At 43.5% G+C, this 18,172-nt stretch overlaps 1 long non-coding RNA gene across 1 annotated transcript; it reads left to right on the top strand.

Moving 5' to 3' along the window:
* The first annotated feature begins 816 nt into the window (after positions 1-816).
* Positions 817-6,498, top strand: LOC124305727 (uncharacterized). Its single transcript, XR_006908428.1, has 3 exons — positions 817-1,072; positions 2,630-2,887; positions 5,649-6,498. It is a non-coding gene; the product is annotated as an uncharacterized LOC124305727 (long non-coding RNA).
* Positions 6,499-18,172: the final 11,674 nt, after the last annotated feature.

The following is an 18,172-nucleotide window of genomic DNA, read 5'->3' as shown; positions in this document are numbered from 1 at the left end:
AAAAAATTAAATCATGAAACCAGAGACGCGATCTTTGGCGCGGAATGGCCTCTATCTCCATCGAAAAATATTCGTTCTCAGTTTCCCCCGTCAGCCTCATAAATATAAATCGCCTTTTTCTAATTATCTGGGCAATTCAGTTAAGATATTACGTATTCATAATCGTGGTCTTCTTGGACGAAGTATGATAAAAGTCGTATTGTTGGATTAATTGAAAAACGAATCGTTCCGCAAAGAGAGGTACCGTTCAAAAAATGTCGAGGGAGAAACAATATTAAATCTAATGACAGTCAGATACGATCAGTCGCACAATGGAGATCCGAACTTTGGGTTGGGTGGAAGAAAAAAAAATTCCGCACTTTTTCATTTCACATTCATCCCGTCGAATAATCACGTAATTAACTCAATCACGTATATGCATGCATACAGATATACGTACACTCGTTCAACACCTACGCGTACAAACACCCACATATACAACGTGTATTAATACGGTCCCTCATAAATCCCATTCACATTCGCTTCAATAAAATTCAATCAGTGTTTCGTGTTGTTCATTTCAAGGAATGTACAGCAGCGGCGCAATGACCTGACCTTCGTTTAACCTTGCCTGGTTGCGCCGTGTGCGCCTATATCAATTAGATACTATCTTCCTCGACGCCATGTCTTCCGAATTATACGCAAGCGCGAGAACGACGCGCGAATGAGATTCGCGATGTCTCACCTAGCCCACGTCATTCCCCGCAAAAAACCGTGACGAAACGTATCGGTTAGAATCCAGTACGTCTAACCGTTTTCAAACAAGAGCGAATCGAATGCGCGGGCCAATCTTGACTCGCGTTCAAGTAACGGTCACAAGCGGGGAGCGCAGGCGATTGGTTGAAACTTCGAACTGCTGCCGTTTGAAAACTGCTAGACGTTCCACGTTCGCGTTCGGAGAGATTCGTCGCGGTTTTTTTCGAAGAATAACGCGGAGCTGATGAGGCGAGGGTGTTCGGTACATCAGCATGTGGGCAATTTTGGCGAGTGCGGGAAATTGGAGGGGGAGGCAGTCTCGTATCCCGCTTTTACTGTGAGTACACATGACGTCGAATTACGCATCTATCCTTACCCTCGTCTCCCGCTGCCGCAGAACAAGTCACACCCCGCGTCGCCAAAGCCACTTCTGGCACTTGTGCTGCGTACCAGATCGCGCGGCCGAGAGAGGCGGGCGCGAAATGTCAGGAGCCTCGGGCAATCGATAATAGCTCGCACCACCTTTCCCTTCTTTCATACATATGCTGATGCGCCTCGCCTCGCCACCCCGAAGGAGCCGAGGCGAAGTTCTGGCCTCCCGATCTGTGTACCGACTTAGATATGCGTCATCTTGACGACGATAGGAACACCTAGGCGCCACGACCACGCGCCAGCAGCGTCCCGGCAAACTGGCAATAATTGCTGGATAGACGCCGGCTAGATCTCTGCTGTGGCGAAGGCAGGGTTACATCGGGTTCTCAGAACTCTGGCCCACGCTCGTCTCAATTGTTTCAACTTGTCCAATATCAGTCTCTCTTTGGCAGTATTAAGTTCGCTCCGGTATGTCGGACTCTCCTGAGTGACTGCCAGGCCCTTTTTCCTCGTCGACATCGTGACCACAGCGCAAAAAAATGTTGTTCCAATTACCGAGTGGTCCATTCTGTTTGAAATTAGGACTCAACGATGTTCGGTATTACTGGACATAAAATAGTCGCGAGACTCTAGTCAAGCCTCATTCTTTACAGAAGCTGAACATATTCAGCTATTCAGTTTACCAACATTTTGCAAAACTTTGATATTTTCTCCAAAGTGTTGGTTACACGTTAAAATGAAACTAGACTGACGGCCTTCCGCATGACTGAATCATTATCGAAACAGTCTTCAGTTTGCTCATCAACGATCGACACAGAGAGTATCGTTATACAGATGTCTGTCGAGTTGTAAAGAGCGGCAATAAACAAGTGGTCAATAATTGATGCAGTAACGTAAGTGAGTATATGTAAGAAAGATTAAACCGTCATGGTGGTGAAGCAGTGACGATGAATGAACGTTTATGGAAGGTTTTGAAAAATTGAATGTAACATATTACAGCCGGTAGCTATCCGCAGGGAGTGAATATGACGAAGAAGGGGATGAGCGTGACGATGAGCGTAAGAGGTCAGATTGAACCGCCGAACGCTGATTGGAACGACCTAGAAGGCTAATTGACCGTGTTTAGTAATGTGTATTTTTTGTTCCATCTGCTTGGTTTATGTAACTGTGACACTCCGGTGCGGTAGATAACTTAAAATAAACCGCCGCTGAGAAAATATGTCGCGTAACTCGATAGCGGGCGAGTGTCTAAGGGGCTGATCTCCCCGCGCAACTCCAACGCCCCGGCAACGACTGGGCGCCGGGATCGTACCAAGCCAACGGGCAAATGTAAACTAATGTTTCATTAAGACCGGCAGCTGCGTCGTCACTTAACTTATTAAACAACATGGCCGCGCCCCGTAAGCGACAGAAAACATCTCTTCCACCGTTATTGTTATTAGTACCGAGCCACCGAGCCTGCACTCGACGCTCTGCACCCTACGTATATAATTATTTAATTGTTTCATTGTGTCCCACGTAGATAGAGATCGCTTCCCCCTTCCCTTTGTCCCTGCCTCCCTGGACCAGGATCACCGTCAGACGCTTCTTTTCCTCCGAAGGAATACCATCTCCTTATGGTCCTCGCTTTTACGACGCGGCCAAGGTACGGTGTGATACGAGATGTCTCTACCCTGATTCCGACATGCAGTCGGTGCACTTCGCGCCCTAACGCAGCTCGAGGCGTCGACATGGAAGGGATTTCTTGTGAGAACTCTTCTCGGAAACGTCTGTAGTTACGGTATTTATATCTTCACCGGCGGCTTTTATTCCTCTCCCTTCTTTATACCTGTGTAATATGTTATATCTACACAACGTGAAGATTAACAGTCACGATATCAAACTCGCCTTCTGTGTGCAGCTTCTGCGGGTAATGTCATTCCACTTTCACAGAGTCTGTCTCAGTCGTGTTCAAGACTTGTAACTCACATCCACGTTTTCCCGTGTGTAATATTCTCCGGCATACGGAAATCTTCGTTACTGTCTCTTCGGCTACCGGATCGTTCTCGCAGTCTGATGCGCCACCGTCTTGTCGCTTGATGGGGTGAAACTACTCCAAAACTTCCTTCACTTTTATTGCTGGATTACCCATCCCTTGAATTCACTCTGAAAAATTATTTCAGAGTATAGTCAGTTGTGCAGATTCCATAGCCACTTCGATTTTATGAGATCAGCGTTGCAATTTTCCACTGTTTCGGGAACCTCTTCAGTAATGATTTACTGCGTATAGTGAATATTAGCACTTGGAACTGTTGTCAACTTTATCTACAAAACAATTAACAATCGTTTTGGCAATGGCAATAGTTAACGGAATGGTATTTTGATAAGTTGTTCCGAACTTAACGTCTTCTTCCTTTCCTGATTCAGACTTCTGTGAGGATGGTCGTGAAATGGCCGTTACTTACGACGGCTGCACTGGAATATGGATTATTCGTTTGTTGAAAACGGTTCTGGTCAATCAATAATTACAATCACGAATACAACTTCGAAAGATTCATGTCCAGATGAAGATTTGTGAACCGAGTGGACATATATTTCGAGGCTCAGAAAGTATTCTATGTCAAGTTCCGTGACTAAGTTGTACACGAAGCTGTGTGACACGGGTGTTGAATTATCCCGTATTGAGAATAAGTAATACTTTGCGAGGAGGCTGTTACAGAAGTGAGGAATATCCGTCTCGGCGCAAATGCGGCTCACGTATGGGCAGAGCCACCCTGTGTCCTCTGGTATCCTCCACCTCCTTCTCCCCCTTCTCCCCCCCTTTCCCTTCTCGAAAGTATATAAGGCAAAAAGGAATACGACACACGCCGCGCCCCCGCATCAACGGAGCCCCACTTGCCATGAGAAAAAGTAACAACTTGATTCCATATTCTCAGAACGGTTCCCCCGGCCGCGTGAAGAATTGAATGAAATAAAATAAAGCCGAAGGATTCTCCATGCTTTATGGCTGGATCTTCTGCTGCCAACCACCAGGCGCGTTACGGTTATAGAATAAAATTCGAATAACACCGGAGAAAAAGGTAGAGAAAAAAAATCGAATAGGAAGTAAATAGAACGGACCAAGAAAAGTAAGAATTAAAAAAACATCAGCGCATAAAACTGGTCTCCCGACGTTGGTTTCAAGAACATTACGAAAGATATACTACATGACACACTTACCAGATGAAGAAGAAGGAGCTGAGGTATCACTGCAGGGTGAGTTCATGAAGTGAAGAACACGTATCTTTCGTACGTTCGCCTGGCGCGTGGTGAAAATCTGAAAATGAGAAAACTTGCTAGAGTTACGTAATCGACCCCGATGACGTGTGGAGTGAAGGTCGAAACCCGTGAGGGGTGGTGAGGAGATAAAAACATCGTTGGTTAGTGTCGAAGGCCGGAAGGAAGGAAGGAAGGAAAGAAAGAAAGAGGAAGCAGGAAGGAGTTGCGAGGAGAACGAAGGGGGTGCGAGGGGGCTGAAAGAGCGAGACCAAGAGAGAATGGAGAGAAAAGCGAAGCGATGCCGTAAAGCACTCAGCGGGGTGCGTGATCCGCTTACCAACGTTACTGCCGCCTTGTTGGTGTATCCTACGTATGCCCCACGTATGAAGGCCTGAGAGAGTGTGCGAGCACATAGGCGAATATACGTATACAATATGTGGAGGTCCTGTATAACCACGTACGAATAGTACGTACGCCTTTCAACTAGAGTTTTACTCTTCCACTTTTATTACACTCAACTCGGACAAGGATTTTACCGTTTCGTAACTAGTAAGTGAGTATCTATCTGCAAACTATAAAGTATAACTATAAAGATTTCTCCGGACGTCAGAACTTGTCGCTGTAATTAACGCGTTCTTAAAATCAATTCTCACTTTCGCGATGATATCGGTTTTTCATTCGCGGATGAGTGCCAAAGAAATTGGCAAATTGGATACCAAAAACGACGGGACTGACCTCAAGAGTATGAAAATCTGGGTGGTTTCAGGCTTTTCTCCTATGAAATTCGTTAATGATATCCTCTGGCGGTATTCTTGATCATTCGAGTGAAGCAAGTTGAAACTATTTAGTTTGTAAATTATACCGATTATATTTAAACACGCATTAAGAATAAATCATAAGTTTTAGGAAGTATGACGAACGTATTTAAGATCAATCTTCCTCGATGACGAAATTGAAACAATCAATATGTGGGTTTTATACTATCACCCTATTATTTGGGTTTTTTTATTTTATCTAAGTGCAGGGTTCAATTTAGTAATGAAAAATTGTATCCACTGTGTAGAATACGTTACACCACTTAAAAATCAGAGTAAAAATTGAAAAATGAACCCTTGTCTTCTCTTTTTAGATATCGACTGTGACTAACCTTAGGGAAAAATTATGACGTTTAATATTTGAAAGTAAAATAAGAACATTTCTTCTTCTGCGTTACTCTGTTATTGTTACCTCGCGGCTGAACCGTGCAGCAGAGTCTCGCCCTGTCTCTAAATTTCTCAATACAGAATAAAACGATTGTATTCCAGCAGAGGAAGCGAGGATCTTTCCGTAACCGGAGAAACACGTAAGAAGGATACCGACGTGCACGGTGGGCATGCAGGAGCTGAAAGGAAACTGGATAACGCGGGACCAGAGGCGTAAAACTCGGACCTCGTGAAGGCGAGAGAATCCGCCTGAAGAGGGAAATGAAATTTAGTTGTATATGTTACAAGGAGCGTTTTCTCAGGTTTTTGTAAACCACGCGTAGGCACGTGTAGGGGTGAATACTGTGCGTGTGTTACAGAAAGCGTGGAAGGTACGAAGGCAGTGGTGGAATGGTACGCAGCTGGGCTGAATGTGGGATTGAAATATCGACGAACGCACCGTGACTTGGGAGGCATTGAAACGAGTGACGACCGAGAAACGCGAGTTACCTTCGGCCAACAATGATAAACTCACGATCACCGTCAGATCTACCAAATTCAAAATTATTTCGATAAGGTAATCGAGCATCGATCGGTTATGCAATAATTAACGGTCACGCGGAAACACCGCGATATCTTAGGGATTCAACTACATGTTTTATTATAATACGTGTGTATGTAAGGATTTTACGTCTGCAATAAAACATCAAGAGTTTACAAGTGCGGCTAATTTATTATCTAGTTGAAAACTACAAGCCGCGGTACATTGGCCATTAAACATGAATTATAAAGGTAATAGATAGTTGTGTCGTTAAATTCTCTTTCAATAAATCAATCAATTTTTAAAGTTTATTTTTTATTCCCACTTTAATGAAATTTTTCTGGAAAATTCTCTGTGCCTATAAGAAGATGAACTACCACTATTTTGCCAAAGTTTATTTAAATAATTGGGATTATGTAATATGTCAAAAGTTGTAGGAATCAAAGTATATATTATGAACATAGAGAAACCTAAGTGTGTGAATTCTCATTTCTCAAAACTCGATTTCAAACCCTCAACAACTTACAGTAAGAAAGGTTATTGCGTATAGATTATTGGACAACTTTTGCGTGAGGTTCTAGAAGCCTATTTCGAAAAAGAAAAAACTAGCAAGTTCGATTGAAAACGTTCTCCTTTTTTCTACTTATCATCGAGAACAAAGAACCCGAGTCAAAGATACGCGTATAAATTAATTCACAAAATAGCAAACTTAAGATTTTATCCTAGGTTGAATTTTTCGCCAAGAATCATAAACGTTATCAAATTGACAGGTTAATTGGCTTCCGATAGGGTTGAATATCAAAAATAATTTTACATTTTACATAAGGTTTAATTTAAAAAATTGTAACCTAAAATGAAAAAAGTTCCGACCACGCAGGAGTTAACCTCGTGGCAAAAGAAGGGTCCATCTGACTGACCGTTGTCCGATGAACAGCTACAACTGGTCGGCAAATTTTTGTGACAGGGAAAGTAGGTGTAGGTGCCTATAATTGCTCCGATCCGTGGCGATCGGTATGGAATTGGGCGTTGCGTAAAGGCCAAACAAGTGAGACGTTAGGCGCGTCATGGTCAAGCTAGCTGACCGGTGGCCGATGGAAGAATCACAAAGCGATTGTCGTTACGCCCACAGATCGGTAAACGAGCGAGAAATAGAGCCGATTGTCAATTGGCAATTTAGAATCGGCGATTGGGAGCTTCGGACACGCCTGTCGCCCCCCGTTAACCGCGGCATTATGTTGCGGCACACATTGCCGACTTTCGGGTCGGTTTTGGCGCTCCGCAAAAACCTTTGTCAAATTTTGTATTTAGACACTATTTATGCCGATTGTTAAACCTCAGCCGCGACGCGTGCTCCACAAAAATCGGATACGCCCACGAAGAAAATCGCACCTGGAATAGGCATGTATTATTATTATATGGTTTTTATTGCCTGCAGCCTTCACGTCGCAGACGCAGATTCACTTCTTCTCGCAGCCGCCGAGATCTCCGCCCTTTTCAAACCAAGGATTTACCGCTGACCGGTTTTCACGCGGCAATCGAGTAATAAGAAAAACATAACCTATAAGCCGCATGAAACGGAGAAACTTTCAAAAGTCAGTGGCTATTCGATTTTTGAATTTCAACGTTTCGAAATCGGTTTTTTCACTGATGGCGATGAACTTGAGGGTGAAATTTGAAGAAATACTGGAGAATTAAAGAATTTGTCAGAAAATTATGTCTTCATAAGTATTTCAGTCAACGATTACTACCTGATTTTGTGAGAGACCTCGATCGATCAATTAGACAACAGACTGTTATTGTCCCGTTAGATTTTTCAAATTTACCCACATGTATGTAATCTCGATTTTTCCAACGATTTCAATTCTAAATTTTCCAACATGTACAAGAATCAAAACCTGAGCGTCTTATGGATAAAAGTTAAAATATCTCATTATCAATTACAAAAGAATTTTTTTATTTTTGTTATATACTCGAAGCAATACATACCGCGCAAAAGGTTCTGATGAGAACATCAAATCTGAATTTTAAAAAATCCCAAATCCGAAAAAATCGGAAGCAAAGAAGCAATTTCGTAGCCAGTTTAAATATTTCATTCATAGGATTCGAAATTATTTCGAATCGCGTCGAAAAATAGGAAAAAAAATATCGACCTTAATTTTTTTTTTTTTGTATTATTTTTTTGCTCTTATCATCGATTTTAAACTTTCGAAAGACAGCAAATTAGATACACCGAAAAATGAGACAATCTCGTGCAAATTTCAAAAATATTGTATGTACATAAGATTACGAAATTTTCAAATATCGTCCAAAAACGGAAGCAACAAACGGCGTTAAATTTTTTTTGGTACCGAATAATTCAACCACTCGTTTTGATATTCAACTTCCGCGTGTATAAGCGCGTTAATGCGCTACAGTTACGGATCCTGATGCGCCTGTTTCCTTCTCCTGGTCTGGCTTAAGTGCGACGACCAAAACCAGGAATAGCCTGGAGGAATATAACTGCGTGTGCGAGGCCGCGAGGTCACGCCTTCCGCGGGTTTACAAACGGAGGAGGGATGTTTCTCATTACACACCCCATATGTCTATTACTCTCAGTCCGTGGCATATGCGCCCGCCATTCTTGACATACTTCAAACAATTATTTCTTCAACCTCGACAGCCAGACCTCAACGTATTTTAAGTCAGCAAATATCCCCTTCACTATCGCATCTCTCCGAAACACCTCCGTTAATGTGAACTCCGATCACGTCAACTGAACCACGACGAAAAATCTTCTATTAAAAGCAGTTATTATTACTATCCGAGTAACTTTCAGAACATGCTCAAGAGAAGAATATTTCGTCTAAATGCTGCCCATGTTGAAGCAGGCGTCAAGACGAATCCAACGAGCCCTCACACGTTGGTTTTGGACAACCTGATCGTGAGATATCGCCGTTTCGCGTAACACAAATCGCGCGAATAGCGCGGCTGACGTCACGGACCACGTAGGTTATATTCGCGATTCGCGTTACTCTCAAACTTCAACTGGAGATATCTCGTGATCTGTTTGTCCAACATCGACGTTTTTGGGCTCATTAAATTCGGTTGAACATCAGCTACACGACGCATGCTTACCAAATACTGTGCAGTCATTATTTCTTTGGAGAAAAAATTAAATTGTTATGGTTGTACGATGAAAATCGATGATCGGACTAAATCCTTGCAAGGACAGTTTTTGCTCCGGAGTTTAAATCAGGAAACAAGGAGCCTAAGACCACCTCCGTGGGACACCCTGTATATGAGACATCCAATGATGCCGTGGCTTGACCGCATTCTGTCTGCGTTCCTGTCGAATTGTGGAGCAAAAAGTTCCGGAGTAAGAAGGAGCGAGATGGTGAGATGAAGGTACTGTCATGGAAAGAGAAGGAGGAGAGAAGACTATCCTCGATTTTTGACACCGCATCGAACCGCGGAGAGATGATCTACCCTTTTGCGGACAAAAACTACCGATTCGAATCAGTCGATGCGGGATGGCGTGGAGCGGCGACTCGATCCGCGGCTTCTTATCTGCATAGTTCTGACACTCTGTAGGTATATATGCCCGCGTGACTCGATTGGGACCAGATGACTTTTGATCAGGGGCGGTCCATCGATCCGTAACGGTCGCGCAGACGGCAATTGACTCGACGCGGTAGCCGATCTCGATCCGCACCGTCATCCGATTCCTCTGCAGGTACGATTTTACCTCCACAACACCGTTCTCTACCACACCGTCTTGCGAGCTGTAAGGCCGGGGCATTGCATGCCTGCCCAGTCAACCGGAAACTATTCTCGTTATCCGACGCGAGTCACTGATTTTTTTTTTTGGTTTCGATTGCCCACACTTTATTTCTCACCATTACTTTTAAACTTTTACTGATCTATGCAGACCTTACCCAGTTATTCAAATACCACGCAATTTTTTGAGCAACGCACGTAACTTGCCAATTGCCAGTGATACGTTTCATCCCCCCCTATTTCTCAAGTCTTTACTTTCATCAACACATTTTGTACGAAGGTGCGATTGCAGATGAACGTTTTAAGAAACCATCTGATGAGCTGAAGCGAATGGCATGGGGTTAACATGGTGTCCAGTAACAAATCCGTAACAAATTCAAGGACGTTTCCAAGACTTTTTCAGGTTATTCAGGGACATTAAAAATGGAATATTTTCAGGACATAAGAAAAATTCTTTTTTAAAGGACTTTTAAAGGCCAAGCGAAATTCTAGGACATTCCTAGGACCACTGGACACCATGGTCAAGTGATTCGAAATGTGGTTAGGTACATGACATTGAGTTGAGCGATTAACAGAGCGAGTGACAATAAGAAATCTGTGCTTCAACGGCGCGGCTCTCCGTGCGATGATCGACCCTCGGGGACCTGCGATGGACAACCATGCGGGTAGTTTAAGGAATAACGAGGGAAATATGTCGCGTGTATTTCGTTTCCGGGAAGGCGCGACACCGGGGTCGCGTGGGATCATTTTTCCCCCAGGCCTAGGAGGTAAAAGAGCGCGGCAAAAACCTGAGGCGAATCGTCGTGGGAGTGTATGATAATGTTTTGGGGATGAGGAGGCAGGAGCGACGACTACTAAGCGAGCTGGATGAGAATGAGGAGCGAGGAATTTCCTCAGTCCTGTGGGAATTAGGGTGGAGTTCCGTGCCCGCCATGGCCATGCCAAACCGTCGCAGGAAGTGTCAGGATCGGCTTTAGGTCTAGACCGCAATATCGCATCTGTCCACTGACATCTTACCAACATGTGCGTTGAGGCGTCGCAATAGCTGCTTCCACCTTGCGATACTCGCGTCTCCCCTCCTTCCCCAACAGACCAAATTATCTCTTCCTTCTTCCGTCTCTCCTTTTTTCAGTCTCACAAAATTATTGCCACGTAATTCAGTGTCGAATAACAATGTCATTCGTCGTTAGTTGAACTATGGATTTCAAATCGTTTACCGCATTCTGATATACGGCGCCAAGTGCCTCAGATACGGAACAAGAGAAACTCTCTTGTCATTCCGCCATCAGTGTGCATAAACACACTCGAACCGGAGCCGGAGCAATGTATAAATTAACACCCCTGTTTCACAGTTTGGTTCTTTTTTACGTAGAGCAGTGACTGCGGCGGAGTTTCTATTTTGGAAACGGCACCCCAAATTGAACACGTCATTGTTATAAGGCGCTAGACACCCCATCGGGTCAATAGGTCACTTATTTCAGTGGCGAGGTGTTTTTTGCCTCTCTTCGCTCCTCTTTTTTCACACATTTTTTTATTTTTCTCCTCTCTCTCTCTCTCCCTCTGCGGTTTCTTTTTTATACTGGCTACGGTTTATTTTCGTTTCAGTTAAGAAAACAACGTCGGCCCTTGTCACGTTCGGATGCAGCGGTAGTCAGCTTACAGCGTCGCGACTCACTTCACACACTTTCACGTCGTAAGCATAGGTACACGCGCTTTGCTTCCTACCTATCCCATACCCAGATAACGTATGTTTATTTTCGAATCTCGACGTGCAAGCTTCACGTATTTGTATACATATATCCATGTATCTTGTACCTTATAATCGTCAATTTCACTCCCACCCTCTTCGCCTCAGACCATCAAAGTTCGTCACAATCATATCCAGCTATTAACGGTTCCATGAATATCGCACCTGTCCTACTCCATTGGCAAATATTTTGAAAATCGGAATACGTTGCAGTTGAAGGCTTCCGAAGCAAAGCTGAAATCAGATTTCTCGACCTGTACGTAAAGCTTTAAAATTTTGGAGAATATCCTCCAAGTTACCAAAAATTGAGTCAGGTTTGCATTCCATTTCATGGTGGTCCACTCCTCGAGAGTATCGTAATTAAAGTACCTAATGAAATTCTCAAGTCCACGAGCTCGTATGCGATCACCCTAGATATCCGAGAAACGCCACAATTTTCTTTTCGAAAAAATACCCCAAACACTTCGGAAAAACGACAAAGAGACGAGTGCACGGAACCGTGCGTAAATGCAGCATCCAACAAGTCTTGCGCACGTACCGGGTACGCGGGAGAGTAGCTCATTAATTTTATTGCTAGGGAGATGAAAAAGATTATGGGTCAAACGTGGGGCTCTGGCGGGCAAGCGAGTCGTATGCATGTAGGCACGAGTAGGATGCTGCCGGGAGATGTGTCGTACGTATGCACGCGTTAGTCGCAGTCGGCGAAGCAGAGTCGTAGTGTGTTCACTTACTGTGGTTATTATGATACACCTTTGCGTCACAGTCGCCGCTGAATGTTAATTCTTCGTTTGTACATCCACAAAAGGCAGTCACTCGTACAGCACAGGGTGTATCAGACGTTTCTTTCTCGGTAAGGCAATTTCCTCGCAAACCAATATACCAATTTCCCCCAGCAAAACAATCAAGAATCCGATAGCTTTCAAATGACGGCGATTCGAAGTTCCGACCAATCGCGGGTCGCGCTTGAGTAACGGTCACCTGCGCGCTGGGCAGTGCGCAACGAAAGATGCCGTGCGATTGGTCGAGGCTTGAACTCGCTCTAGTTCGAAAAGTATGCGAGCCTGAAGTTGACCCCTGCGATGATTTCGCCGCGGTTTTTTGAAAGGAATAGCGTGGAAAGTCAGTTTGCGGATTTCGAGAACACCCCGTACTTACACGAAGGCCTCAACATTTACATGATACGTGTGTGCAGTTTGCTGCTTTTATGTTTTGAAAGCTCATGGACGTTACTTTTCCTCTTTTCTCGCTCCTTCCTTCTTCGCGCGTCATAACTGTCCCAGAGGCTTGCTACTGACTCCACGGTGCAGTGGGAAACCGAGACTGATTATATTGCGCCAGGTTAAAAACTCGCCTGAGCAGCGCAGCCGCGACAGCAAGTCAGATCCGTATCTCGCGCAACGAGAACGAGGCGGGTACGAAGTAGCGCGGGGAGAGAAACTGTCCTCGTTTTTTTATATTCAGTTTTGCTCCGCTTTTCGACCTTTGCTTTTAACGGTGGGTTTGATATTTCTCCACTCGAAACTCGAGCGCTACATTTCTGCAGTGATTTTCCGGTAACCGCGTAGGGTGGGGGGCTTATATTGACGCTAAATCGAAAAGTCAAACAAATCCGAACCCGCGTCCCCGTCTGGGGAGCGAGCCAGACTTCGGAGGAAAGCTAAGGGCTGCTGAGGCTAGAAGTATTCCCGTGTATCGCTCTGCCACCCCTCTCTGAGTCCGGCTCTTGACGGTCCCAGGAGCACGCTTTTCTTTTACTTTCCAAATCATCCGACAGATAATCGATATTTCACGCGCTTCTTTTTATACACCGCGCCATGGGATGCTGCAGGGTTTTACACAGTGCGGCAAATAAATAAACACGATTTTGCTGCCAATTACTTGTAACAGTACGATAAACTAGAATGAATGTTTGAAATTAAACGAATTATGCTGTTCCAAGATGTGGGAATTCAATGGATTACGAATCGACGCCATCTGGTAGCAAGTAGGCACAACTTCAAGACAGTCAGATTTAATTAGGTCATTTTGAAACGTATTTTTTACTTCATATCACCCGATTGTGGCGAAATGAATGCCTGACAGCTTGCACGGAATTTTCTGGCTCTTCGTACTTGTACAATTAACCTCAAATGATCAGCTGATTCTCTTTTCGCCTCCATATTGTTTATTTACTGCAATCCTACGTGGATGTATAAGAATATAGCACACTGTGGTAAAAATAAAAAACTACTCGTCCATAAAAATATTAAATTCAAATTTCTAAACATCGACCGACATAGTTTTTCTAAAATTTGGAAATCGGAACTCCTCAACTGTCTCGTCTATATAAAATACGCTCCACTAAACGACACGCAGCTATTTTCAAAAACGTAAGAAGAAAGGCAAAACAAGAGAATGAATAGGAAAATGGATGGGTAACTATACGTGTTTTGTACGCCGCAGGGATGAAACATTTCCAAGAGCATCTCTTCCGAGCTGCAACCACGGAGCCACGTTTTCCTCATCAGCTGAGATTTGTCTAGCGATGTACGGTGGGAAGGCAAGAAATGAAAAAGAAAACGCTGAAAAAAAAGAAAGGAATTACACAGTCGAGGGGTCGAGAATGCGATAGAAGAAAAAAGTGTTAACCTCGCAAGTCGAATTCCAATGAGGTGATATTTTAATGCTCGAGGTCGATAACTGCGCATGTTATACATTATATTACAACAAATATACAGTCTCCGTTAAATAACGCATGCTGGTAGGTAAAGTAAAGCGTCGGCATTTTTGATCCTGCACACTCTAATACACGCTTAAAACGCCCCACGTGTATTTATACATGGCGCTAAAATCATACGGGCAATAAAGTATTAGTCGTTAAGTGAAACACTGCTGCTGTACTCGGGACTACCCATCGTCAGCTATAAGGGGTGTTCTTATTGAAAATAATTGTTGCAGGTGTGACTTTTTTGTTTTATAAATTGACGTATTTGACAAGGTTTATTCACTTATTCATACAATTTCAATTTATCGAGTAACTTTATGTTGACTTGGAATTATGAAATATACAGGGTGTAACAAAATTGCTAATTGCGGTAAACAGTACTGAGCTTGTCTTGATGAACGGAACCGACAAAAATCAACAAAAAAAAAAAAATACATATTTTTGGAGCTCTTATTTCTCAAAAAAGCATACAATTGATAGCCAATTGGGAGTTATCGCTCAAATATGGATTCCAATCACAATCAAACAAACTCTTCGACTCTCTAATAGATGAAGTTCGACGATTATTATTTCGAATACACTATATGCAGAGTGGAATCTCTGAAATCATCGTAGCATGTAATGAATGGAATGAAGGGATGCACTTTGCGTTTGTTTTATCACAGTTACTTGACGTCCCATAACTTTATACAACGTCGATAATTATTTCACCGATCAATCGGCATTACAACTTTCTAACAGCAACGCGGTCAGAAGGTTACATAGAATTACGACAGCTGGGTTTATAATCGTTAATAATAAATACACATCCAATATAATTATACCTGGTGAAGTGCAGCTAATCGAGTGGAATATAAACACACACGTTGGGTAATATTTTTCCGAAGAAATTAAATCATTTCTTCTGTTGTCTGCATCGGTTTCGCAGCATGAGATATCATTGATTCACGTTCGAAGCGTTGGGACGATAAGCGGTCATTGGATTGTTACGAAACACCCTGTATGCAGTGATACATAAATACGTATATGTAGACTATATAAAATTTTCTCACGAGGTCGTCGACCCATAATTGCGCTCCTCGGTTGAACTCAACTAATTGTCCTGCATGCGGGATTGTCTTTAAAAATCCAGGATTTTTAACCCGACACCAGTTTAACCTGACTGCAGCTGCGCGACGAATATAACCGACAAGAACAATCTCGCTCTTGACTTCCGTAATAAAGATAAACATGTCAGAGGAGGAGCAGGAGCTAGAAAGGCGACAAAGAGAAAAGAACGAAGGAAAAAGACGGAAGAGAAACGAAACAAAATTGTAAGTAAAGATGTCAAAGTCCGTTAAAGAAGTCAAGTGCCTACATGAATGACGATGATAATTCACCAAGTTCTAGAGACCTTGCACCACGATTCCTGAATCGCGGGACTGCGCGGAAAATTATCGAGACTACTTACAAACCCAGCTGGAGAGCTCATCGTTGATTGCAAGGTATGGTTGATTAACATTCAAGATTAATCGCGGCAATCATTCCGGATACGTGCAGCGTACATACCGCGGACCGAACGAGTCAACGAATTGGGTGGTCGCCAATTGAAGAGGACTGTAGTCTACATATGTTAGCAAGCAGTCGACTTAAGACCTTTGTCTGTCAATTTAGACGTGAATTAAACCAACAATTGAATACCTCGCCGAAAGAGCTCTCCTATGGTATTCGTAACGAGGTCTCTGCACGCTAGGCAAGAAACTCTCTTCATTCGGTGTATAGCTGCAGGTTAATTCCAGACGAAATATACGAAGTTTGAACGTTAAAAGAACAAGGCAATAATATCGTAGGTATTTCATTATTGCGAAAGTGGTGTTTTTCACTTTTCCAAACCAATCTGAATACTTCCAATGCGTTTATCGGAGGACCACAGTTAATGAGTGTTGTCAGAAATTTGTTGCTTCATGTGTACCTCGTCTTGTATTGAAACATTGGCGAGACCAATGAACTGATGTTCAACGAAACGAATTTATCGATTCAGAATTGATCGAAGTTTCTACGGTATCGAGTCGTTTCTGATTCAACATCTTCATTCGCAACTGCAGATCAATTGATTCCGGTTCACTGGCTGACGTAGTGTGACCATTACTAGGAAGAGTAGTAACTATTAAACAGGAGAATCTTACTTGCATAGATTATCGTATATCAGTGAATCTGATATTCCTTAGTAGTGAAAAGTTAATTGAAAACCGTGAGTGTTGGTTGTTATTCTATCAAATACCTTCTAGATTTTCAAACACCTCGTCAATTTTGGGTAGATCGGAGATTTCCATGATCCGCAGTCGATGGAACAAGGTTAACCTTTGATTGTGGCGAATAAGTGGCAATTGAATCATCATTTGCCGACAAGTCATCGGTTAAATAGAATCAATAAATACACAAGTGGCGCACGATGGGCAAGTTTGCAGAGTGTTTTAAGGCGGACAAGAAGCGCACCAATTTACAAGCTGCAAGTGCGGGTGTATACATAACGGTGCGCGGGGCAAGAAGTTGCCCGGTAAAAGAGTGCACCAGCACCATCGCCATTCAGCGTGATGGGACGGTCTGGTGTTGGGCACTTTAAAGACCCGCGACGGCAGGAACGGACCGCTAACAAGATAATTAAGCCTCCTACCAAGAAGAGAGACTGGCTCTTTTTTCCCGGTCGCGTGCGCTGATGTCAACTGCTTTTGTAAAACATCTCCCAACTCCTCGGTATATCTCCGCCTCTTCTCGTCTCTCGCTTTTTGTCCCGATCATTGCGTGGGACACGCCAATCCGCGTCATGAAACCAGATGAAGCTGGAACGGGACATCGTCATCGTGGAGCTGCGAGGCGATCATGCGATCGCAATAATCAGCAGTGAGTGGACACACCGTGGGAATACTTGGAAGGACCTCGGTGGTACTTTTGATTACTGTTCTTCCTGTCTCCCTTATCCAGCGATGTTTTTTCGCGATGAGAAGGTTGGGGGTGAATATACGAACATGGTGCGTGCGGGAGTTTTAAGTCTCGGAGCTCATGGAGTTCGCCGGTCTCGACAAGTTTTCCCTCAAGTTAGCCTCACTGCGAGCGCAACTTTAATTACAAAAGTTCTCGCTTTTGTCTGATGACTCTCCCGGAGTCTGCAGCGAAAGCAGTAGGAGCCGGCGGGCGGAAAAGTAGGTGGTACTACCTACAACTTGGAAAGTTTACCGCATCTTGAGGAAGACACTTGCCTTTAAGATAGGATTGTCTTCTTCTTCAATGCTCATGGCTTTGCAGCAGCAGTGGCGGCTCTCTCTCACCCTTCTCTTCCTTCTTCTCTTGCCTCACTGCAGACTTTGGAGTTTACAATTAGAGAGTCGCGTGTCTCATCGCGATCGCCGTGCTGCGGTGAATGAAATAGAAAAAAAAACAACAGAAAAGGGACGAAGGAACGAAGGAAGTAGTTCATCATTAGATGTAGTCGGTAGTTCATCGGATTATGGTATGTCTTGAGCCATGTCAATTGTCGACCAGAGGATCTTATTATCGTGACAGTCAGCGCAGAGAACTGATACCAGTTCACAAGAAATTTGAACGAACCGAATCACTATCAGTATGAATTTTGAAAAAGTCTACTTATTCAAGTCGAAAGTAGACAAAACTCAACAGCTTGTAACGAATTGCAAAACTTGAGTCAAACCTTTTGGGAACAGTAGTGAGAAAGAGAGTTATAAGATTTGTGGAGATAAATTTATCCTCTTCCAATTCTTCATCACCATTTTCTGCACTTTAATTCCCCTTCTTTCTCGTTGTTCCGGTCCATATTTCGGACAGATAAATACTCAAGTGTGGTTAAACTATACGTGTCCAATCATCGAAGTTCGTTATTTCATACCGTTCCTCGTCTCTTTTTC

The sequence above is a fragment of the Neodiprion virginianus genome, chromosome 5 (genome assembly GCF_021901495.1).
Source record: "Neodiprion virginianus isolate iyNeoVirg1 chromosome 5, iyNeoVirg1.1, whole genome shotgun sequence".
NCBI classification, from domain to species: Eukaryota; Metazoa; Arthropoda; class Insecta; order Hymenoptera; family Diprionidae; genus Neodiprion; species Neodiprion virginianus.
The sequence above is the reverse complement of the archived record's forward strand: the minus strand, read 5'-3'. Positions and strand labels throughout refer to the sequence as shown.